Source organism: Balaenoptera ricei, chromosome 6 (genome assembly GCF_028023285.1).
Source record: "Balaenoptera ricei isolate mBalRic1 chromosome 6, mBalRic1.hap2, whole genome shotgun sequence".
Classification (NCBI taxonomy): domain Eukaryota; kingdom Metazoa; phylum Chordata; class Mammalia; order Artiodactyla; family Balaenopteridae; genus Balaenoptera; species Balaenoptera ricei.
This window is the reverse complement of record NC_082644.1, coordinates 83798931-83825181: the sequence shown is the minus strand read 5'-3', so window position 1 is coordinate 83825181 and position 26251 is coordinate 83798931. Positions and strand designations below refer to the sequence as shown.

Genomic DNA, 26251 nt, shown 5'->3' with positions numbered 1-26251 from the left:
GGGGTCTTTTTTGTTTCCATACAAATTGTGAAATTTTTTGTTCTAGTTCTGTGGAAAATGCCATTGGTAGTTTGATAGGGATTGCATTGAATCTGTAGATTGCTTTGGATAGTAGAGTCATTTTCACAATGTTGATTCTTCCAATCCAAGAACATGGTATATCTCTCCATCTGTTGGTATCATATTTAATTTCTTTCATCAGTGTCTTATAATTTTCTGCATACAGGTCTTTTTCTCCTTAGGTAGGTTTATTCCTAGATATTTTATTCTTTTTGTTGCAATGGTAAATGAGAGTGTGTTCTTAATTTCACTTTCAGATTTTTCATCATTAGTGTATAGGAATGCAAGAGATTTCTGTGCATTAATTTTGTATCCTGCTACTTTACGAAATTCATTGATTAGCTCTAGTAGTTTTCTGGTAGCATCTTTAGGATTCTCTGTGTATAGTATTACATCATCTGCAAACAGTGACAGCTTTACTTCTTCTTTTCTGATTTGGATTCCTTTTATTTCTTTTTCTTCTCTGATTGCTGTGGCTAAAAGTTCCAAAACTATGTTGAATAACAGTGGTGAGAGTGTGCAACCTTGTCTTGTTCCTGATCTTAGTGGAAATGGTTTCAGTTTTTCACCGTTGAGGACGATGTTGGCTGTGGGTTTTGTCATATACGGCCTTTATTATGTTGAGGTAAGTTCCCTCTATGCCTACTTTCTGCAGGGTTTTTATCATAAATGGGTGTTGAATTTTGTCGAAAGCTTTCTCTGCATCTATTGAGATGATCATATGGTTTTTCTCCTTCAATTTGTTAATATGGTGTATCACATTGATTGATTTGCGTATATTGAAGAATCCTTGCATTCCTGGGATAAACCCCACTTGATCATGATGTATGATCCTTTTAATGTGCTGTTGGATTCTGTTTGCTAGTATTTTGTTGAGGATTTTTGCATCTATGTTCATCAGTGATATTGGCCTGTAGTTTTCTTTCTTTGTGACATCTTTGGTTTTGGTATCAGGGTGATGGTGGCCTCATAGAATGAGTTTGGGAGTGTTCCTCTCTCTGCTATATTTTGGAAGAGTTTGAGAAGGATAGGTGTTAGCTCTTCTCTAAATGTTTGATAGAATTCACCTGTGAAGCCATCTGGTCCTGGGCTTTTGTTTGTTGGAAGATTTTAAATCACAGTTTCAATTTCAGTGCTTGTGATTGGTCTGTTCATATTTTCTATTTCTTCCTAGTTCAGTCTCGGAAGGTTGTACATTTATAAGAATTTGTCCATTTCTTCCAGATTGTCCATTTTATTGGCCTATAGTTGCTTTTAGTAATCTCTCATGATCCTTTGTATTTCTGCAGTGTCAGTTGTTACTTCTCCTTTTTCATTTCTAATTGTATTGATTTGAGTCGTCTTCTCCCTTTTTTTCTTGATGAGTCTGGCTAATGGTTTATCAATTTTGTTTATCTTCTCAAAGAATCAGATTTTAGTTTTATTGATCTTTGTTGTCATTTCCTTCATTCCTTTTTCATTTATTTCTGATCTGATCTTTATGATTTCTTTCCTTCTGCTAACTTTGGGGGTTTTTGTTCTTCTTTTTCTAATTGTTTTAGGTGCAAGCTTAGGTTGTTTATTTGAGATGTTTTTTGTTTCTTAAGGTAGGATTGTATTGTTATAAACTTCCCTCTTAGAACTGCTTTTGCTGCATCACATAGGTTTTGGGTCGTCGTGTTTTCATTGTCATTTGTTTCTAGGTATGTTTTGATTTCCTCTTTGATTTCTTCAGTGATCTCTTGGTTATTAAGTAGTGTATTGTTTCACCTCCATGTGTTTGTATTTTCTACAGATTTTTTCCTGTAATTGATATCTAGTCTCATAGCGTTGTGGTCGAAAAGATACTTGATATGATTTCAATTTTCTTAAATTTACCAAGGCTTGATTTGTGACCCAGAATAAGATCTGTCCTGGAGAATGTTTCATGAGCACTTGAGAAGAAAGTGTATTCTGTTGTGTTTGGATGGAATGTCCTTTAAATATCAATTAAGTCCATCTTGTTTAATGTATCATTTATTTAAAGCTTTTGTTTCCTTATTTATTTTCATTTTGGATGATCTGTCCATTGGTGAAAGTGGGGTGTTAAAGTCCCCTACTATGATTGTGTTACTGTTGATTTCCCCTTTTATAGCTGTTAGTATTTGCCTTATGTATTGAGGTGCTCCTATTTTGGATGCATAAATATTTACAATTGTTATATCTTCTTTGATTCATCCCTTGATCATTATTTAGTGTCTTTCTTTGTCTCTTGTAATAGTCTTTCTTTTAAAGTCTATTTTGTCTGATATGAGAACTGCTACGCCAGCTTTCTTTTGATTTCTATTTGCATGGACTATCTTTTTCCATCCCCTCACTTTCAGTCTGTATGTGTCCCTAGGTCTGAAGTGGGTCTCTTGTAGACAGCATATATACAGGTCTTGTTTTTGTATCCATTCAGCCAGCCTGTGTCTTTTGGTTGGAGCATTTAATCCATTTACATTTAAGGTAATTATCGATATGTATGTTCCTATTACCATTTTCTTAATTGTTTTGGGTTTGTTATTGTAGGTCTTTTCCTTCTCTTGTGTTTCCTGCCTAGAGAAGTTCCTTTAGCATTTGTTGTAAATCTGGTTTGGTAGTGCTGAATTCTCTTAGCTTTTGCTTGTCTGTAAAGCTTTTAATTTCTCCGTCAAATCTGAATGAGATCCATGCTGGGTAGAGTAATCTTGGTTGTAGGTTTTTCCCCTTCATCACTTTAAATATGTCCTGCAACTCCCTTCTGGCTTGCAGAGTTTCTGCTGAAAGATCAGCTGTTAACCTTATGGGGATTCCCTTGTGTGTTATTTGTTGTTTTTCCCTTGCTGCTTTCAATATTTTTTCTTTGTATTTAATTTTTGATAGTTTGATTAATATGTGTGCAGGTGTGTTTTTCCTTGGGTTTATCCTGTATGGGACTCCCTGTGCTTCTTGGACTTGATTAACTATTGCCTTTCCCATATTAGGGAAGTTTTCAACTAAAATCTCTTCAAATATTTTCTCATTCCCTTTCTTTTTCTCTTCTTCTTCTGGGACCCCTATAATTCGAATGTTGGTGCGTTTAATCTTGTCCCAGAGGTCTCTGAGACTGTCCTCAGTTCTTTTTATTCTTTTTTCTTTATTCTGCTTTGCAATAGTTATTTCCACTATTTTATCTTCCAGGTCACTTATCCATTCTTCTGCTTCCGTTATTCTGCTATTGATCCCTTCTAGAGAATTTTTAATTTCATTTATTGTGTTGTTCATCACTTTTTGTTTGCTCTTTAGTTCTTCTAGGTCCTTGTGAAATGTTTCTTGTATCTTCTCCATTCTATTTCCAAGATTTTGGATCATCTTTACTATCATTATCTGAATTGTTTTTCAGGTAGACTGCCTATTTCCTCTTCGTTTGTTAGGTCTGGTGGGTTTTTACCTTGCTCCTTCATCTGCTGTGTGTTTCTCTGTCTTCTCTTTGCTTAACTTACTGTGTTTGGGGTCTCCTTTTCACAGGCTGTAGGTTTGTAGTTCCCGTTGTTTTTGGTGTCTGTCCCCAGTGGCTAAGGTTCGTTCAGTGGGTTTTGTAGGCTTCCTATTGGAGGGGACTAGTGCCTGTGTTCTGGTGGATGAGGCTGCATCTTGTCTTACTGGTGGGCAGGTCCACGTCTGGTCGTGTGTTTTGGGGTGTCTGTGGCCTTATTATGATTTTAGGCAGCCTCTCTGCTCATGGGGAGGGTTGTGTTCCTGTCTTGCTAGTTGTTTGGCATAGGGTGTCCAGCACTGGAGCTTGCTAGTCATTGAGTGGAGATGTGTCTTGGCGTTGAGATGGAGATCTCTGGGAGATTTTTGCCGTTTGATGTTACATGGAGCTGGGAGGTCTCTTGTGGGCCAATGTCCTGAACTTGGCTCTCCCACCTTAGGGGCACAGCCCTGACGCCTGGCTGGAGCACCAAAAGCCTGACATCCACATGGCTCAGAATAAAAGGGAGAAAAGAAAGAAAGAAGAAGATAAAATAAAATAAAATATTTATTAAAATAAAAAATAATTATTAAAAAAATGTTTTTAAAGTAATAAAAAAAAAGAAAGAAAGAAGAGAGCAACCAAACCAAAAAACAAATCCACCAATTATAACAAGCGCTAAAAACTATACAAAAAAAAGCCAAAAAAAAACCAGACAGACAGAACCCTAGGACAAATGGTACAAGTAAAGCTATACAGACAAAATCACACACAGAAGCATACACATACACACTCACAAAAAGAGAAAAAGGGAAAAAAATGTATATATCATTGCTCCCAAAGTCTACCTCCTTAATTTGGGATGATTCGTTGTCTATTCAGGTATTCCACAGATGCAGGGTACATCAAGTTGATTGTGGAGATTTAATCCGCTGCTTCTGAGGCTGCTGGGAGAGATTTCCCTTTCTCTTCTTTGTTCGCACAGCTCCCGGGGTTCAGCTCTGGATTTGGCCCCGCCTCTGCATGTAGGTTGCCTGAGGGCATCTGTTCTTCGCTCAGATATGATGGGGTTAAAGTAGCAGCTGATTCAGGGGCTCTAGCTCACTCAGGCCGGGGGGAGGGAGGGGTACGGATGCAGGGCGAGCCTGCGGCGGCACAGCCCGGCGTAACGTTGCACCAGCCTGAGGTGCACCGTGTGTTCTCCCGGGGAAGTTGTCCCTGGATTACAGGACCCTGGCAGTGGCGGACTGCACAGGCTCCCAGGAGGGAAGGTGTGGATAGTGACCTGTGCTTGCACACAGGCTTCTTGGCTGCAGCAGCAGCGTTTGCGTCTCATGCCCGTCTCTGGGGTCCGCGCTGATAGCCGCGGCTCACACCTGTCTCTGGAGCTCCTTTAAGCGGCTCTCTTAATCCCCTCTCCTTGTGCACCAGGAAACAGAGGCAAGAAAAAGTCTCTTGCCTCTTTGGCAGCTCCAGACTTTTTCGCGGACTCCCTCCCAGCTAGCTGTGGCGCACTAGCCCCTTCAGGCTGTGTTCACGCCGCCAACCCCAGTCCTCTCCCTGGGATCTGACCTCCGAAGCCCGAGCCTCAGCTCCCAGCCCCCACCTGCCCTGGCGGGTGAGCAGAGAAGCCTCTCGGGCTGGTGAGTGCTGGTCGGCTCCGATCCTCTGTGCTGGAATCTCTCCACTTTGCCCTCTGCACCCCTGTTGCTGCACTCTCCTTTGTGGCTCTGAAGCTTCCCCCCCCACCACCTGCAGTCTCCCCCACGAAGGGCCTTCCTAGTGCGTGGAAACCTTTCCTCCTTCACAGCTCCCTCCCACTGGTGCAGGTCCCATCCCTATTCTTTTGTCTCTGTTTTTTCTTTTTTCTTTTGCACTACCCAGGTACGTGGGGAGTTTCTTGCCTTTTGGGAGGTCTGAGGTCTTCTGCCAGCATTCAGTAGGTGTTCTGTAGGAGTTGTTCCACATGTAGATGTATTTCTGATGTATTTGTGAGGAGGAAGGTGATCTCCACGTCTTACTCTTCTGCCATCTTGAAGCTCCCCCTCCAAAAGTTTTAATTTTAATGAAATCTGATTTGTCAACTTTTCATTTTGCGGGCTGTGCTTTTGGTGTCATATTCATGAACTCTTTTCTTAACTCCAGATCATGAAGATTTTCTGTTTTATTCCAAAAATCTTATAGTTTTATGTCTTACATTGAGATCCATGATCTAATGGATCTATGACCCATTTTGAGTATATTTTGTATGAAGTATAATTAAATTTTGTATTAGGTTGAGGTTTACTTTATTGCATATAGATGTCCAGTTGTTCCAATATCATTTGATGAAAATACTATCTTTTCTTAATTCTATTAGCTTTGCACGTTGGTCAGAAATCAGTTGGCCATGGTCGTCCGTGTCTGTTGGTACACTTTCTATTCTAGTCCATTGATCCATGTGTCTATCCCTTTGTGAGTATACAGTGTTTTGATTAATGTAGTTTTACAGCATTTCTTAAATTGAGTGTGTGATTCTTCTAACTTTGTTCATTTGCAGAAATGTTTGGCTCTTCTAGTTCCTTTGCCTTTCTATATAAAATTTAGAATCAGTTACCTATATCTACAAAAAAACTGGCTGAGATTTTTTTGGAATTGTGTTGAATCTGTAGATCAGTTTGGGGAGAATTGACATCTTTACTATTTTGAGCCTTCCAATCCATGAATGTAGTATGTATTTATATCTATTTAGGTCTTCTTTCATTTATTTTACCAGGATTTTTTCAGTTTCATCATAAAAAATCCACACATATATTTTTTATATTTATATTTATATACTTCATTTTTATAGCTATTATAAATGGTATTTTAAAAATTTGTTTCCAATGGTCCATTGCTAATATATAGTATAGAACATTAATTTTTTGTTGGCTAGTTTCATTTTGTTTTGTCTGGCGTATTTGTTGACCTTGTATCCTGCAGTCTTGTAAACTCAATTGTTAGTTCTCAGAGTTTTAGTTGTAGATTCCTTGGTATCTTTCATATAGACAACTATGATGCCTAGGACTAAGGACATTTTATTTCTTTCTTTTCAATGTGTATGCCTTTTATTCTTTTTGGTGTCTTATTGCATTGGCTAGGTCTCTAGTATGATGTTAAACAGGAGTGGTGAGAATGGATATCCTTGCCTTGTTCCCAATCTATGGGAAATCATGCAGCCTTTCATAATTAAATATGATGTTAGCTATGATTTTTTTTTTTTTTTTTGGTAAATGCTCACTGTCACTTTTAGGAATTTTCCTTTTATTCCTAGTTTGCTGAGAGCTTTTTTTTTTTTTTTTAATATTTTAATTAATTAATTAATTAATTAATTAATTTTTGGCTGTGTTGGGTCTTCGTTTCTGTGCGAGGGCTTTCTCTAGTTGCGGCAAGCGGGGGCCACTCTTCATTGCGGTGCGCGGGCCTCTCACTGTCGCGGCCTCTCTTGTTGCGGAGCATAGGCTCCAGACGCACAGGCTCAGTAGTTGTGGCTCACGGGCCTAGTTGCTCCGTGGCATGTGGGATCTTCCCAGACCAGGGCTTGAACCCATGTCCCCTGCATTAGCAGGCAGATTCTCAACCACTGCGCCACCAGGGACGCCCAGAGCTTTTTTTTTTATATCATGAGTATAAATGGATGTTAGATTTTATCAAATAGTATTTTCTGTATCAACTGATATGATCGTGCGTTTTTTTTCTTCAGGCTATAAATATAATGGATTACATTGATTGATGTTCAAATATTGAACTAGTATTTCTGGGATGAATAGCATTTCTGGGATAAATCTCACTTGGTCATGTAACATTTTTAATGTATATTGACACACTGAATTGTTCACACTTTGCTGAGCATATTTGTATCTAAGTTCAGGATAGATATTGATCTGTTGATCTGTAGTTTCTTTTTTGTACTTTTTTGTCTGGTTTTGGAATCAGGGTAATGCTCATCTCATAACATAGATGTGAAGTGTTTCTGGAAGAGTTTATGCAGAATTGATGCTATTTTTCTCCTTGAATGTTTGATAGAATTCACCAGTGAAACCATCTGTTAGTAGAGACTTCTTTTTCCAGAAGGTTTTAAACTACTAATTCAGTTTCTTTAATATTGGGTTGGCCAAAAAGTGTCTTCAGGTTTTTAAGTAAAAATAAAAGATTCATTTTTCATTTTCACCAAGAACTTTATTGAACAACGTATTCACCCTTTTGTTCCACTACCTTCTGCCATTTTTCAGGCAACTTCATAATTCCATCTTCCCAAAACTTTTTATCTTTTTGAGCAAAGAACTGTTCCAGGTGCCTTTTACAGTCTTCCAGGGAATGGAAATTTTTTCCATTAAGAGAATTTTGTAAAGACCTAAATAAATGGAAATCCAAAGGTGCAATGTCTGGTGAATATGGTTAGAATTTCCCAGGGAAGGTGTAACAGTTTTTGCCTCTCATTAAAGAAACATGCAGTCTTGCGTTATCCTGAGGGAAGATTATGCGTTCTGTTGACTAATTCTGGACGCTTTTTGTCGAATGCTACTGTCAGTTGGTCTAACTGGGAGCAGTACTTGTTGTAATTAATTGTTTGGTCTTCCGGAAGGAGCTCATAATAGAGGACTCCCTTCCAATCCCACCATATACAAAACATCACCTTCTTTGTCTGAAGACCGGCCTTTGGTGTGGTTGGTGGTGGTTCATTTCGCTTGCCTCACGATCTCTTCTGTTCCATATTATTGCACAGTATCCACTTTTCATCGCCCATCACAATTTTTTTTACAGGCGGCATGTTTTCATTATGTTTAAGTAGAGAATCGCATGCTGAAATACGGTCAAGAAGGTTTTTTTCGCTTAACGTATGTGGAACCCAAACATCAAAGTGATGAATGTAACCAAGCTGGTGCAAATGATTTTCAGTGCTTGATTTGGATATTTTGAGTATATCGGCTATCTCCTGTGTGGTATAACATTGATTGTTCTCAATGAATGTCTCAATTCGATCGCTGTCAACTTCAACTGATCTACCTGACCGTGGAGCATCGTCCAGCGAGAAATTTCCAGCACGAAACTTCACAGACCACTTTTGACATGTTCCATCAGTCACAGCACCTTCTCCATACACTGCACAAATCTTTTTTTGTGTGTGTTCCATTGCAATTTTACCTTTCTTGAAATAATAAATCATATGCCGAAAATGTTGTTTTTATCTTCCATCTTTAATATTAAAATGGCTACACAAAAATTCACCAATTTGATAAGTCTTTTTTTAAATGCACACTGATATGATAGCTTTCACATAAAATCTAACAAAATTGTTTCGAATGACGTTAAACACAACTAAGTGCTACTAGACCCATCTGATGGAAAAAACCTAACTAACCTTTTGGCCAGCCCAATAGTTACATAACTGTTACAGGTTGAATTGTATCCTCTCCAAAATTCATGCATTGAGGTCCTATCCCTCAGTACCTCAGAATGTAAACCTGTTTTAGAAGCAAGGTGAAATTAGTTAAGATGTAATTAGTTAGGATGAGGTCACAGGGGAGTAGAATGGGCCTCTAATCTAATATGACTGGTGTCCTTGTAACAAAAAGGAAATTTGGACACAAATGTGCACACAGGGAGAACATAATGTGAAGAGGAAAACAGAGATAGGGTGATGCTTTTCTACAAGCCAAGGAATGCCAAAGATTGCCAGCAAACCACCAGGAGCTAGGAGAGCATATGTAACAGATTCTCTCTCAGAACCCTCAGAAAGAACCCTATTGACACATTGATGTTGCACTTGTAGCCTCCAGAACTGTGAGACAATAAATTTCTACTGTTTAAGTCACTCAATTTGTAGTCCTTACTTATGGCAGCCCTAGTCAACTACTACAAGAACTATTCTGATTATTTATTTCTTCTTGTGCAAATTTTGGTAATTTGTGGATTTTGAGAAAGTGGTCCATTTTATTTGTTGTCAAATGTATGTGTCTGGTATTATTTGTAGTATTCCCTTATTATCCTGTTAATGTCTGCAGAGTCTGTAGTGATGTCCCCTTTTCCATTTCTGATATTGGTGATTTGTGTTTTAAAAAGGTTATTTTTTGTCAGTCTTACTCTGGAGGTTTATCCCTTTCAATAATGTTTTCAAGGAAGTAATTTTGGTTTCATTAAATTTCTCTATTGCTCCTCTGTTCTCAATTTTATTGATTTTTGCTCTTACCTTTATTATAATTTCATTCCTCTACTTGCTTAGGATTTTTTTTGCTCTCTTTCTCTCTTTTTTCTAGCTTCTTAAGGTGAAAGTTTAGATTATTGATTAGAGATCAGTTTTTCCAATATAAAAATTTATTGCTATAAATTTCTCACTAAACACTGCTTTAGTAATATCTCATTAATTTGGGATGTGTTGTATTTTCATTTTCATTTCATTCAAAATATTTTCTAATTTACATCGAGACTTCCTCATAGGCTTTCAGAAGTGTGTTGTTTAATTTCCATGTGTTTGGAGATTTAAAAAAAAGTTTCTGTTGATTTCTAGTTTAATTCATTATTTTCAGATACATGTTTTGTATGATTCCCATTCTTTTAAATTTTTTAAGGTTTGTTGTGGTTACCAAAGGGGAAAGGTGGGGGGAGGTCTAAACTGGGAGATTGGGATTGACATATACACACTACTATATATAAAATAGATAACTGATAAAAACCTGTGCTACTGTACAGCACAGGGAACTCTACTCAATACTGTGTAATGACCTATATGGGAAAAGAATCTAAAAAAAAGAGTGGATATATGTATCTGTATAACTGATTCACTTTGTTGCACAGCAGAAACTAACAAAACATTGTAAATCAATTATACTGCAATAAAAATTAATATAAAAATAAAGAAAAATTGTTAAGGTTTGTTGCTAGGGTTTAAGAACACCTTTTTAAAAGCTAAATAAAACTGAGCTGTAAACGTATGTGTTCATGGTGCTGTTTTTCAATGATGAGTTATTAATCACTTTTTAAATCTATTATACGGCAATCTAGTTTATTGAAGTTTTCACATCATCTTGGGTCATTTTTTGCCAGTTTTTTTTTTCATTTCCTCTAGATTTTCAAATTTGTTACCATATAGTTGTCTGCAGTATTGTCTTATAATTCTTTCAATCTCTTCTGTATCTGTGATTATGTTTCCTTTTCCATTTGTAAGCTTGTTTTTTTCTTCTCTCTATTCTCCCTTATTTAGACTCATGAAGGTATTATTTAATTTATAAATTCCTTCTAAGAATCAATTTTTGAATTTATTTATAATAATTACAGTATTTTTCTTTTTCCTTAATTAGACTTGTATAACTTCCTTGTTTTTTTGTTTCTTTTTTGTTTTTTTTGTTTTTTTTGTTTTTAGTGTTTCAAGATGAGTACCAAGTTCCTTTTTATTCTTATTTTGTGGTAATGGAGGCTTTTGAATCAATGTTTTCTTCTGAGTAGTGCTTTTGTTTTCTCTCAGTGGTGTTTGTATGGGCTGTTTTCTCTTGCATTGTTTTCCAGATAGTTTGAAATTTCCCTTTTGATTTTGTTTTCATTCCAAGCTTTATTAAGAAGTGTGTTTTTAATTTTCAGATATGGAAAGCTTTTTCGATCATTTAATATTATTTGTTTCTAATTGTATTGGTGAACAAAGAATGTGTTCTATACAAATATGACTTTAAAAATTCATTAATTTTTTAACAAGTTCAGATTAATTTTAAAAAATATTTCATGGAGATTTGAAAAAAACAAACATGCAATATTTGAGGAATATAAGGTTTTCTCTCTATAAAAATTATTACATATATATCACATGTATGTCACACATATATACCCAATACATTCAGTTTATTGATTTTTATCCTTTGTAATTTTTTCTATTAGATCGGTCACATTCTTACAATACCTCAACTAATATGCTTATTTGTCTTCTTTACTGTAAATATCATATTTTAACTTCTCAGATATTCATATCTTACCCCTGATTTTTCCTTATTTACATTTATTTGATATTTAGTTCACTCTTTTTTTCAAGCTTTATGGGGTATAATTGACAAATAAAATTGTAATATATTTAAAGTGTACAACATGTTGATTTGATAAATGTATACATTGTAAAGGGATTCCCTCCCTCCATCAAGTTAATTAACATATCCATCTCCTCACATATTTCCTTTTGTTTTTTGGTGAGAAAACTTAAGTTTTACTGTCTTAGCAAATTTCAGTGGTACAATACAGTATTATCAACTATGGTCACCATGTTACACATTCGATTCTCTGACCTTATTCATCTTATAACTGAAAGTTTGTACCCTTTTACCAACCTTTTCCCATTTTCCCCATCCCTCGCTCAGTCTCTGGCAACCACCATTTTCTATGAGTTTGAAATTTTTTTTTTTTTTTTAGATTCCGCATATAAGTGACAACACGTAATTTTTGTCTTTCTTTATCTTGCTTATTTTGCTTAGTGTAAGGCCCTCCTGGTCCATCCATGCTTTTGCAAATAGCAAGATTTCCTTCTTTCTTAGGACTGAATAACATTCTAGTGTGTGTGTGTGTGTGTGTGTGTGTGTGTGTGTTGTAATATATATATAACTAATTTTTTTAAATATTTGTTTTTATTTGTTTTATTTTTGGCTGCATTGGGTCTTCGTTGCTGTGCACGGGCTTTCTCTAGTTGTGGCAAGTGGGGGCTACTCTTCGTTGCAGTGCAATGGGCTTCTCATTGTGGTGGCTTCTCTTGTTGCGGAGCACGGGCTCTAGGCACGTGGGCTTCAGTAGGTGTGGCACGTGGGCTTCAGTAGTCGTGGCTTGCGGGCTCTAGAGCGCAGGCTCAGTAGTTGTGGTGCACGAGCTTAGTTGCTCTGTGGCATGTGGGATCTTCCCAGACCAGGGCTCAAACCTGTGTCCCCTGCATTGGCAGGAGGACTCTTAACCACTGCGCCACCAGGGAAGCCCCTATATATCACATTTTATTTATTCATTCATCTGTTGAAAGACACGTAGATTGTTTGCATGTCTTGGCTATTATGAAAAATTCTACAATGAACATGGGAATATAGGTAGTGATTTCATTTCCTTTGGATATATACCCAGGAAGTGGGATTGTTGGTAACCTATTACATATGGTATTATGTATTTAATCTACATATGTGGATTTGTAATTATATATGTAATCTATATTACATATAGAATTACATATGGTAATTTTTTGTTTTGAATTTTTGAATTTTATTTATTTTTTTATACAGCAGGTTCTTATTAGTCATCAGTTTTATACACATCAGTGTATACATGTCAATCCCAATCTCCCAATTCATCACACCACCACGCCAACCCCCCACCGCTTTCCCCCCTTGGTGTTCATACATTTGTTCTCTACATCTGTGTCTCAATTTCTGCCCTGCACACCGGTTCATCTGTACCATTTTTCTAGTTTCCACATAAACACTTTAATATACGATATTTGTTTTTCTCTTTCTGACTTACTTCACTCTGTATGACAGTCTCTAGATCCATCCACATCTCAACGAATGACCCAATTTCGTTCCTTTTTATGGCTGAGTAATATTCCATTGTATATATGTACCACATCTTTATGCATTCATCTGTCGATGGGCATTTAGGTTGCTTCCATGACCTGGCTATTGTAAAAGGTGCTGCAGTGAACATTGGGGTGCATGTGTCTTTTTGAATTATGGTTTTCTCAAGGTATATGACCAGTAGTGGGATTGCTGGATCATATGGTAATTCTATTTTTAGTTTCTTAAGGAACCTCCATAGTGTTCTCCATAGTGGCTGTGCCAATTTACATTCCCACCAACAGTGCAAGAGGGTTCCCTTTTCTCCACACCCTCTCCAGCATTTGTTGTTTGTAGATTTTCTGATGATGCCCATTCTAACTGGTGTGAGGTGATACCTCATTGTAGTTTTGATTTGCATTTCTCTAATAATTAGTGATGTTGAGCAGCTTTTCATGTGCTTCTTGGCCATCTGTATGTCTTCTTTGGAGAAATGTCTATTTAGGTCTTCAGCCCATTTTTGGATTGCGTTGTTTGTTTCTTTAATATTGAGCTGCATGAAATGTTTATGTATTTTGGAGATTAATCCTTTGCCTGTTGATTCATTTGCAAATATTTTCTCCCATTCTGAGGGTTGTCTTTTTGTCTTGTTTATGGTTTCGTTTGCTGTGCAAAAGCTTTGAAGTTTTACTAGGTCCTATTTATTTATTTTTGTTTTTATTTCCATTACTCTAGGAGGAAGATCAAAAAATATCTTGCTGTGATTTATGTCAAAGAGTGTTCTTCCTATGTTTTCCTCTAAGAGTTTTATAGTGTCTAGTCTTACATTTAGGTCTCTAATGCATTTTAAGTTTATTTTTCTGTATGGTGTTCGGGAGTGTTCTAATTTCATTCTTTTACTTGTAGCTGTCCAGTTTTCCCAGCACCACTTATTGAAGAGACTGTCTTTTCTCCATTGTATATCCTTGCCTCCTTTGTCATAGATTAGCTGACCATAGGTGCATGGGTTTATCTCTGGGCTTTCTATCTTGTTCCATTGATCTATATTTCTGTTTTTGTGCCAGTACCATATTGTCTTGATTACTGTAGCTTTGTAGTGTAGTCTGAAGTCAGGGAGTCTGATTCCTCCAGCTCTGCTTTTTTCCCTCAAGACTGCTTTGGCTATTCGGGGTCTTTTGTGTTTCCATACAAATTTTAAGATTTTTTGTTCTAGTTCTGTAAAAAATGCCATTGGTAATTTGATAGGGATTGCATTGAATCTGTAGATTGCTATGGGTAGTAGAGTCATTTTCACAATGTATAAAATATACACAAAATATAATAAAGGCAAAAATTATCATATGATTGTTAGAATGTGAAAACTACAGTTGAGGCCCACTGCTTGTATGGCAGCATGAGGAGCTCTGCAGATTTGCTCCTCAAAGAAACTAGTAAAAAACTCACCATTGCAAGTCTTTGAAGATAGGCCTATAGGCGTATACAAAATGAATTTTTTTTTCAGGAAAATCTACTAAAACTTGGTAAGAATTTCAAGATTCTGGTATTTGAACCAAGGCCTGTGGCCTACCACTGCCCCTTCCAACTCAGCAAGACAGAAAGTGTATTCCAGACTAGCATCTATATAACTATAGACATACCTAGAAATAATTTAGATGTGCATATGAATATTAATATGTGTATGGATATGGATAGATATCGAGAAAAGTAGAAAAACATGCATGGGGAGGATGCACTTAGCTTTAGAATAGCGATTACTTTGGGGAGGAACTACTACCAAAGGTGTACCAGGAATGTTATTTAAAGTCTATTTCTGTGCCATTGTATGTTTTTATTAAGGAAAAGGCAAATATTGCAAAATATCAACAGTTTAAAAAGCTAAGTTTCTGTGTGGACTATAATGAGTAGTGTTTTTTATATTACTCTATATTTTTTATGTTTTAAGAACTATCTGATAGTGGAAGTGAGAAAATGCATTTAAAGAAAACAAAAATCAGATGATAAAAAGATCACAGAAGAGGAAGATTCATCATAGCATGATGAAATAATAATAATCACATGAAATCTTAAGCTGCATTATTATACATATATATGAAGGGAAATAATATCTCTACAGAAATTTTGGCTATTAAGTCATCTGAAGTATCAACTTTAGTTATGAATTTTTTTTTAATAAATTTTATTGGAGTATAGTTGATATACAACATTGTGTTAGTTTCAGGTGTACAGCATAGTGATTCAGTTATACACATATATTTATTCCTTTCAGATTCTTTTCCCATATAGATTATTACAGACCATTGAATATAGTTCCCTGTGTTATACAGTAGGTCCTTGGTGGTTATCAATTTTATATATAATATTGTGTGTATGTTAATCCCAAGCTCCTAATTTATTCCTCCCCCCCACGTTTCCCCTTTGGTAACCGTAAGTTTGTTTTTGAAATCTGTAAGTCTGTTTTTGTTTTGTAAATAACTTCATTTATATCATTTTTTAAAATTAGATTCCACATATGAGTGATATCATATGATATTTGTCTTTCTCTGTCTGACTTACTTCAGTTAGTATGATAATCTTCAGGTCCATACATGTTGCTGCAAATGGCATTATTTCATTCTTTTTTATGGCTGAGTAATATTCCATTGTATATATATATACCACATCTTCTTCAACCATTCCTTTGTTAATGGACATTTAGAGTTTTTCCATGTCTTGGCTACTGTAATTAGTGCTGCAATGAACACTGTTGCATGTGTCTTTTCAAATTATGGTTTTCTCCAGATATATGCCCAGGAGTGGGATTGCTGGATCATATGGTAGTTCTATTTTTAGTTTTTTAAGGAACGTCCATACTGTTCTCCATAGTGGTTGTAACAATTTACATACCCACCAATAGTATAGGAGGCTCTCTTTTCTCCACATCTTCTCCAGCATCTATTGTTTGTAGACTTTTTGTTGCTGGCCATTCTGACTGGTGTGAGGTGATAATTCATTGTAGTTTTCATTTGCATTTCACTGATATTTAGTGATATTGAGCATCTTTTCATGTGCTTTTTGTCCATCTGTATGTCTTCTTTGGAGAAATGTCTATTTAGATCTTCTGCCCACTTTTTGATTGGGTTTTTTTTTTTTGACATACAGTTGCATGAGCTGTTTGTATAATTTGGAGATTAATCCTGTGTTGGTCACTTCGTTTGCAAATATTTTCTCCCACTCTGTGGGTTTTTTCATTTTGTTTATAGCTTCCATTGCTGTGCAAAACCTTTTAAGTTTACTTAGGTCTCATTTGTTTATTTTTGCTTTTATTTTCATTACTCTAGGAGATGGATTGAAATAGATGTTACTGCAATTTAGGTCAAAGAGTGTTCTGCCTATGTTTTCTTTTAAGAGTTTTATAGTGTCTGGCCTTACATTTAGGTCTTTGATCAATTTTGTGTTTATATTTGTGTATCATGTTAGAGAATGTTCTAATTTCATTCTTTTACATGTAGCTGTCCAGTTTTCCCAGCACCACTTATTGAAGGGACTGTCTTCTCCATTGTATATTCTTGCCTCCTTTGTCATAGATTAATTGACCATAGGTGTGTGGGTTTATTTCTAGGCATTCAATCATGTGCTATTAGTCTTTAAGTCTGTTTTTGTGCCAATACCATACTGTTTTGATTACTGTAGCTTTGTAGCATAGTCTGAAGTCAGGGAGCATGATTCCTCCAGCTCAGTTTTTCTGTCTCTGGTTTGCTTTGGATATTCAGGGTCTTTTGTGTTTCTATACAAATTTTAAGATTTTTGATACTACTGCCATTGGTAATTTGATAGGGATTGCATTAAATCTGTAGATTGCTTTGGGTAGTATAGAAATTTTGACAATATTTATTCTTCCAATCCAAGAACGTGGTATATCTCTCCATCTTTTGTGTTATCTTCAATTTCTTTCATCAGTGTCTTATAGTTTTCAGAGTACAGGTCTTTTGCCTTCTTAGGTAGGTTTATTCCTAGGTATTTTATTCCTTCTGATGTAATTGTAAATAGTGTTGTTTATTGAATTTCTCTTTCTGATCTTTCATTGTTAGTGTGTAGGAATGCAAGAGATTTCTGTGAATTAATTTGGTATCCTGCAACTTTACCGAATACATTGATGAGCTCAACTAGTTTTCTGGTAGCATCTTTAGGATTTTCTATGTATAGTATCATGTCATCTGCAAAGAGTGACATCTTTACTTCTTCTTTTTGAATTTGGATTCCTTTTTTCTCCTCTGATTGCCACGGCTAGGACTTCCAAAACGGGGAAGCCTGATGTGGGGCTCAGGACTTTCACTCCTGTGGGAGAAATTCTGTGGTATAATTATTTTCCAGTTTGTGGGTCGCATACCTAGCACGTATGGGATTTGATTTTATCATGATTGTGCCCCTCCTAACATTTTGGTGTGGCTTCTTCTTTGTCTTTGGATGTAGGATATCTTTTTTGGTAGGTTCCAAAAATGTTTTGTTGATGGCTGTTCAGCAGTTACTTGTGATTTTGGTGTTTTTGTAAGAAGGGTTGAACTCACATCCTTCCACTCTGCTATCTTGCAACTTCCTTCCCCTACATTAAATTAAATGTACAAAACTATGTTGAATAAAATAGGCAAGAGTGGACATTCTTGTCTTGTTCCTGATCTTAGAGGAAATACTTTCAGCTTTTCACCATTAATACGATGTTAGCTGTAGGTCTGTCATATATGGCCTTTATTATGTTGAGCTAAGTTCCCTCTATGCCCACTTTCTGGAGAGCTTTTATCATAAACCGTTGTTGAATGTTGTCAAAAGCTTTTTCTGCATCTATTGAGATGATCATATGGGTTTTATTCTTCAATTTGTTAATATGGTGTATTACATTGATTGATTTGCGTATGTTGAAGAATCCTTGCATCCCTGGGATAAATCCCACTTGATCAGGGTGTATGATCCTTTTAATGTGTTGTTGGATTGTTTGCTAGTATTTTATTGAGGATTTTTGCATCTATATTCATCAGTGATATTGGTCTATAATTTTCTTTTTTTGTAGTATCTTTGTCTGGTTTTGGTATCAGCGTGATGGTGGCCTCATAGAATGAGTTTGGGAGTGTTCCTTCCTCCGCAATGTTTTGGAAAAGTTTGAGAAGGATGGGTGTTAGCTCTTCTCTAAATGTTTGATAGAATTCACCTGTGAAGCCAACTGGTCCTGGGCTTTTGTTTGTTGGAAGATCTTAAATCACAGTTTGAATTTCATTACTTGTGATTGGTCTGTTCATATTTTCTATTTCTTCCTGGTTCAGTCTTGGAAGGTTATAGCTTTCTGAGAATCTGTCCATTTCTTACAGGTTGTCCATTTTATTGGCATAAAGTTGCTTGTAGTAGTCTATTAAGATGGTTTGTATTTCTGCAGTGTCTGTTGTAACTTCTCCTTTTTCATTTCTAGTTTTATTGATTTGAGTCCTCTCTCTCTTTTTCTTAATGAGTCTGGCTAATGGTTTATCAACTTTGTTTATCTTCTCAAAGAACCAGCTTTTAGTTTTATTGATCTTTGCTATGGTTTTCTTTGTTTCTATTTCATTTCTTTCTGCTCTGATCTTTATGATTTCTTTCCTTCTGCTAACTTTGGGTTTTGTTTGTTCTTCTTTCTCTAGTTCCTTTAGGTGTAAGGTTAGATTGTTTATCTGAGATTTTTCTTGTTTCTTGAGGTAGGCTTGTATAGCTGTAAACTTCCCTCTTAGAACTGCTTTTGCTGCATCCCATAGGTTTTGGGTCATCGTGTTTTCATTGTCATTTGTCTCTAGGTATTTTTTGATTTCCTCTTTGATTTCTTCAGAGATCTCTTGGGTATTTAGTAATGTATTGTTTAGCCTCCATGTGTTTGTGTTTTTTACGTTTTTTTCCCTGTAATTCATTTCTAATTTCATAGTGTTGTGGTCAGAAAAGATGCTTGATATGATTTCAATTTTCTTAAATTTACTGAGGCTTGATTTGTGACCCAAGATGTGATCTATCCTGGAGAATGTTCCATGTGCACTTGAGAAGAAAGTGTAATGTGCTGTTTTTGCATGGAATGTCCTATAAATATCGATTAAATCTCTCTGGTTTATTGTGTCATTTAAAGCTTCTGTTTCCTTATTTGTTTTCATTTTGGATGATCTGTCCATTGCTGTAAGTGTGGTGTTAAAGTCCCCCACTATTATTGTGTTACTGTCGATTTCCTCTTTTAGAGCTGTTAGCAGTTGCCTTATGTGTTGCTGTGCTCCTATGTTGGGTGCATGTATATTTATAATTGTTATATCTTCTTCTTGGGTTGATCCCTTGATCATTATTTAGTGTCCTTCCTTGTCTCTTGTAACATTCTTTATTTTGAAGTCTGTTTTATCTGATATGAGTATTGCTGCTCCAACTTTCTTTTGATTTCCATTTGCATGGGATATCTTTTTCCATCCCCTCACTTTCAGCCTGTATGTGTCCCTAGGTCTGAGTGGGTCTCCTGTAGACAGCATATATATGGGTCTTGTTTTTGTATCCATTCAGCAAGCCTGTATCTTTTGGGTGGAGCATTTAATCCATTCACGTTTAAGGTAATTATTGATATGTATGTTCCTATGACCATTTTCTTAATTGTTTTGGGTTTGTTTTTGTAGGTCCTTTTCTTCTCTTGTGTTTCCTACTTAGAGAAGTTCCTTTAGCATTTGTTGTAGAGCTGGTTTGGTGGTGCTGAATTCTCTTAGCTTTTGCTTGTCTGTGAAGCTTTTGATTTCTCCATCAAATCTGAATGAGACCCTTGCAGGGTAGAGTAATCTTGGTTGTAGGTTCTTCCCTTTCATCACTTTAAGTATATCATGCCACTCCCTTCTGGCTTGTAGAGTTTCTGCTGAGAAATCAGCTGTTAACCTTATGGGAGTTCCCTTGCATGTTATTTATCGTTTTTCCTTTGCTGCTTTCAATAATTTTTCTTTGTCTGTAATTTTTTGCCAATTTGATTACTATGTGTCTCGGCATGTTTCTCCTTGGGTTTATCCTGTATGGGACTCTCTGCGCTTCCTGGACTTGGGTGTCTATTTCCTTTCCTATGTTAGGGAAGTTTTCGACTATAATCTCTTCAAATATTTTCTCTGGTCCTTTCTCTCTCTCTTCTCCTTCTCGGACCCCTATAATGAGAATGTTGTTGCATTTAATGTTGTCTCAGAGGTCTCTTAGGCTGTCTTCATCACTTTTCATTCTCTTTTCTTTATTCTGTTCCACAGCAGTGAATTCCACCATTCTTTCTTCCAGGTCACTTATCCGTTCTTTTGCCTCAGTTATTCTGCTATTGATTCCTTGTAGTGTAGTTTTCATTTCAGTTATTATATTGTTCATCCCTGTTTGTTTGTTCTTTAATTCTTCTAGGTCTTTGTTAAACATTTCTTGCATCTTCTTGATCTTTGCCTCCATTCTTTTTCCGAGGTCCTGGATCATCTTCATTATCATTATTCTGAATTCTTTTTCTGGAAGGTTGCCTATCTCCACTTCATTTAGTTGTTTCTCTGGGGTTTTATCTTGTTCCTTCGTCTGGTACATAGCCCTCTGCCTTTTCATCTTGTCTGTCTTTCTGTGAATGTGGTTTTTGTTCCACAGGCTGCAGGGTTGTAGTTCTTCTTGCTTCTGCTTGGTAATTCTATTTTTAATTTCTTGGTTTCCTTGTGTTTTGCCAGGATCAAGGAAAGGAAGGACTGGGTCCATCATGTGCTCCTTCTTGGCCTTTTAGGGATCAGGGTGTCCGGCCCTTTCCTAGGGCTGATCTTGACCTTGCCTGGGAATACACAGATCTCTGCATTTCAGTGGTCTCCCTGGAATCCACCAGTTTATTACAGTCACCCTCAGTTGTAGTCTCAGGTGCTTAACCAATGTAAGACAGAGACAATCTTGCAGCTTTCTCTCCTCTAGGACTTACACAGAACTGAAGTGTTTATCTGCTCCTGCTAGCTTGTAGGGCTGAGCAGCTATTCAGTGCAGGAAAGGGAGATAGATTGAAGTTGGTAGTGGGGGAGGAGAGAGTTATAATCAAGCCACATCTTCCCAGAATCACCTGCTAGTTTCCTCTTCTCTATGATAGCTGTGCAAACATTCATTGGGTTTGGAGGTTTTAGCTGTGTCCTAAAACAAAGACTTAATTTGTCTTCATGTTGCCTAGTAATTTTCATTTAAATTAAAGAGTTTTACACATCAGAATTGGTATTTTACCTGCTGAGACATAAGAAGCCTAAACAAAGATAGTAATTTTTATCTGAAACTAAGCTTAGGCAATTTAAATAGAGAAAATTGTTATAAATTAAACCAACTGTCAAGTATAGCCTCATTTCAGCTTTCCTGGTGATTTAGTTTAGTTTTCTTAGGGAAGCCCCCAATCTGTAGTGTTTCTAAAACATAATATTCATATATACTGAATACATAATACATGAATACCAATATAGTGTTAATAGTAAAAAAGTCTCATTCTAGTAAAAGCAAACCATGTGTGTATATGTGTGTGTAAGCAATAGTGGTTAAAAGGTCACATTAGAATTTTCTTCTCCCTTAGTAAGTAAACAACCTTGTTTTGTATAGAACTAAGCTGAGGCTAAAAGGAGGAGCGCTTTGATTTTTTTTTTATCCCTTGTGACCTTTTAATGACCTTTGGATGCAGACTATAGATAAAGAATATTCTGAAGGTGAAAGAGAAAAATTCCTTGGGGGTATTTTTCAGGTGTGTTTTTGTTAAGTGTTTAACATCACCGAATTCTCAGATCTTACATATTTTCAGGACACAGAACACATACTCTAAATGCAGGTGTATTCCTTTAACTGCAAGTATTTATTTAACAAATTTCCTCTCAAGTCTTCTGGTGTCAGACACAGTATGACAGTAGTTAAGGATCTGTCATCGTTCCCATTAAAAACCTTATTGTTTAGGCTTTGCTTCCTTGACTGTTTCAAATTACATCTAGCTGAGACTTGCCAAAGAAGTTGTCAGCTTAGATATGACTTCGATTTTGAAAAACTGTTGAAAATAGGAAAGCCATTTATAGTGACAGAAAAGAAGAGAATTTGGCTGGCATCAAATGTCTTTTCTAGCTGAAATATACTTGTTCATGAAGTTTTCCAAACAATTGCAGTATGGATTAGTACATTTTGACACTTTAAAAATAAGCATGCTTTAAAATGGGATAGATAATTAACTGGAAAAATATATGTCTCCGTGTGTATTAGAAATGTTTCCTGGCTTCATTTTATCACAAGTGTCCAATATGTCACTATGATAGGATTGAAATGGCAAGATTCTATTTATACAGAATATGAATCAGGAACATCTCCAGAAACATCTACCACAAAAAGAACATTTGCATAAGAATATGCATTTTCATCTCTTTGGTATAGTCAGGGAATTAGGTTAAAACTATAGTTTTTTGTATAATGCTTATATTCAGCATAAAGTAAAACTCAATAGGTTAATCAGTAATTAGATCTCTCAAGAAAAGACTTTTCTGAATTGTAAAACTCTAACAGAATCACCCAGAATGCAGTTCAGAGAGATAAAGAGATGGCAAAATAGAAGAGAAATTAAGAGGCATGGAGGAAAGAATTAAAAGCTCCAACATTTATCTAATAAGAGTTCTAGGAGAGATTAGAGAGAATGCGGCAGGGTTAATATTCTAAGAGATTATGGCCGAAATTTTTTTTTTCAGAATTGAAGAAAGACATGATTCCTCAAATATAGCAAGCAACATTAAGTTGCAAGCAAGATTTGAAAAACAAATCCATACCTAGAAAATCTAAAAACTACCAGAAAAAAGAAGTGAGGTTCTTATTCTTTTCTAGGTAGAAAATTTTACTGATGACAGGCTTCTCACAGCAAAAAGTAGATGCCAGATATCAATTAAATAATTTTTGCAAAGTCCTATGGGGAAGCAAGCTGGGATTCCATTCCAAGCTAAAATATTGGTCAGGAAAGAGTGTAAAATGTAGACAAATGTAGATATACAAAGACTGGGAGTTTATTGTTCAGTTTATTGTTTATAGAGTTTATTATTCATTGATTATTCTTTCTGCTAAAAGACCTACTGGTATATTTACTTCAATAAGAAGCATAAAGGAAGAAGTGGGAGGCAAATAAAAGAGGAAAGTATGTTGTTAAATGCAAATTAGTGTTGGCTGTTTCCTCTCCTTTCCCTTTCCCCTGCCCACGCCCTTCAAGCCTTCAGTAACACAGTGAGGGCAGAGTCTGTTTGAGTTAAAGCCATACTAAGATCCTCTTCTGTTTCGTGGCATCAAGACTTTTTTATGGAGATACAATTTACATATAACATTATATTAGTTTCAGGTGTACCACACAATGATTTGATACATGTATATATTGTGAAATGATCACCACATTAAGTCTAGTTAACCATCACCACAGAACGTTACAAATAATTGTTTTCTTGTGATGAGAACTTTTTTTTTTAAAAAGGAATACCTTATATTCTGAGATTATAACCTTCCTTTTTTTTTTAGTCCTAGAACATTTCTTTATTATTTATTTATTTATTTATTTATGGCTGTGTTGGGTCTTCGTTTCTGTGCAAGGGCTTTCTCTAGTTGTGGCAAGCGGGGTCCACTCTTCATCGCGGTGCTCGGGCCTCTCACTGTTGCGGCCTCTTTTGTTGCGGAGCACAGGCTCCAGACGCGCAGGCTCAGTAGTTGTGGCTCACGGGCCTAGTTGCTCCGCAGCATGTGGGATCTTCCCAGACCAGGGCTCGAACCCGTGTCCCCTGCATTAGCAGGCAGATTCTTAACCACTGCGCCACCAGGGAAGCCCGTGATGAGAACTTTTAAGATCTACTCTCTTAGCAACTTTCAAAGGTACAATGCAGCATTATCAACTACAGTCACCAAGCTGTACGTTACATCTGAGATTTTGATTAAAAAGAGCATTTGCTAAAAACACATGTTAAAAGTTTGAAAGCCACCACAGAACAAATACAAATAGAATTAGGAAGTGGAGCTAAACCAACCTCTGAACTTTGTGATAATTCCACTTTAAGAATGCACTTTTTAGTCTTGACCTCCATGTCCTGGTCAAGGTGAAGTCTGGTTTCTCTCCAGTTCTCTCATTAAAACAGAAGCTCACTGATTGGTTCTTTCTTTTTAACCCACCCTGTTTCCATGCAAAAGACACTAGTGTCCTTCTGGAAAAGTGAAGAATATAGGCACTCCCCTAAGCTCTCTGTAGATGCTGTGGGTTAGGAAGATATTTTGTTAAACTTCATTTAACTGAAGGGATATAGGGTTGTTTTGGAGAAGGGAAAGGAAATGCTCAAAAAATGAAGTATCTCTAAAATGACAGCTGTGATACCTACTGTTTATTGAGTATCTGCATATGCCAAGCACATTACATTAACTTTTTTAACTGTAAAAATGACTTTACACTTTTGATATCATCAATCCTGTTTTATAGCTACTTTATTTATTTATTTATTTATTTTTGGCTGTGTTGGGTCTTCGGTTCTCGTGCGAGGGCTTTCTCTAGTTACGGCAAGTGGGGGCCACTCTTCATCGCGGTGCGGGGACCGCTCTTCATCGCGGTGCGCGGGCCTTTCACTATCGCGGCCCCTCCCGTTGCGGGGCACAGGCTCCAGACGCGCAGGCTCAGTAGTTGTGGCTCACGGGCCCAGCTGCTCCGTGGCATGTGGGATCTTCCCAGACCAGGGCTCGAACCCGTGTCCCCTGCATTAGCAGGCAGATTCTCAACCACTGCGCCACCAGGGAAGCCCCAATCCTGTTTTAAAGATGTGACGATGGAACAGCTTGTAAAAGGGACCCTGAATTTGAGGGCAGGCACCTCTGGTTCTACCTCTTTATTCTCTCTACTCTGTAATGCTGTATCTTCAATAATATTCTCACCTATGAGGATCTTATTCTAATGCTTGATATATCTTGATCTTTTGAAACTGGGGGAGAAATCAGTGTACAAAGCAGGATACACAGTTTTGTATTCTTCAATAGTGTTTTTTCACTTTTAGTTTTTGACACACTATGTGATGTGTAAAATGAAAAAAAATATAAAATAGGGCTTGTCCACAGTGGGCTAAATCTTTAATTCTCTTAAGAACATTAGTGGATTTTTAAAAGGCATTCTATACTAATGTTTGGCATGTGCATAATTTTATTTTTTTGTTGGGGGGATGGTTGGTGATTAGTAGGTGCTCTAGAAGAGATAGAACTTAAGTGATTTTTTTTTTTTTTTTTTTGCTTCAAAAAGGTTTATTGTTTCCACTTGGTCCAAGGCTTGGGAGAGGGCTCCAGGGTGGTTAAAAAGCTGCCTAGTGGCTGCAGAGAGGGGCTTCAGGCAGAAGCTCTGACGCCAGAGGGGCTCCTCAAAGGCCGCTGCACTTTGGAGACTCCTGTTCGTACTCGAGGGTGAGCCGTTCAAAGAGATACTCGCCCAGCCCAGCCTGCGGACCAGCCAGCCTGCGGAGGTTGGTCAGGTGGTCGCCCATCTTCTTGATGAGTTTCACCTGCTCGTCCAGGAAGCGGCTCTCCCGGAAGTCACAGACGTGGGAGTCTGTGCGAACCCAGGGCTCGCAGATCCAAAAGCGCCTGGTTCAGGTTCTTCTCCCTGAGAATGGGGGCTTCTACAGCGTCCTGGGTTTTACCCCACTCATCTTGAGAAGGCTTCCGCACGTCTTGGAAAAGGGCGCGGCTCCAGCACTGGTTTTGCATTTTCAAGAGACGCTGGGCGCCCTTGCGCTTTTCCTTGGCCAATTCCTGAAGAACGTGGCCCACGCCGTGCAGAGCCACATCGTCGCGGTTGAAATAGGAGCCCAGAGAGAGGTAAGTGCCCGCCCCGCAGATGCATGTTGAACAGGCGGTGGACGGCGGCCTCCGCCTCGGTGGAATAATTCTGACGAATCTGGGAGCTCATGGTTGATTGGTAGTAAGGAGCTAAGCGCAAAAAACGGTGTTGGCCTGTCCTGGAGGCCAAGGATAGCTGAGTGGCTGATTCCAAAGGTTGTGACTGGAAAAAAGGTTGGAGGGTGGTCGGAGGCTGGAGCAAGGAACGTCCCTGGGTCTGTTCATTCCAAACACTGTTGAAGCAAAAGGCAGGTCTGCAGGACAGCTGAGCGCACTTGCTAAAGTGATTTTTTAAAAAAGAATCACATTATGGTAAACCAAATTATAAATAGGCAATAATTTATTAAAGTCTGAATGAAAAGTTTCCTCTGTTAAAGAGGGTACTGTTAGG

The 26251-nt window shown here is 37.1% G+C and overlaps 1 pseudogene; it reads right to left on the bottom strand.

The window, feature by feature from the left end:
- LOC132368082 (ferritin light chain-like) overlaps positions 1-25930 on the bottom strand; it is a 78797-nt pseudogene extending 52867 nt beyond the window's left edge.
- Between the last annotated feature and the right edge of the window lie 321 nt (positions 25931-26251).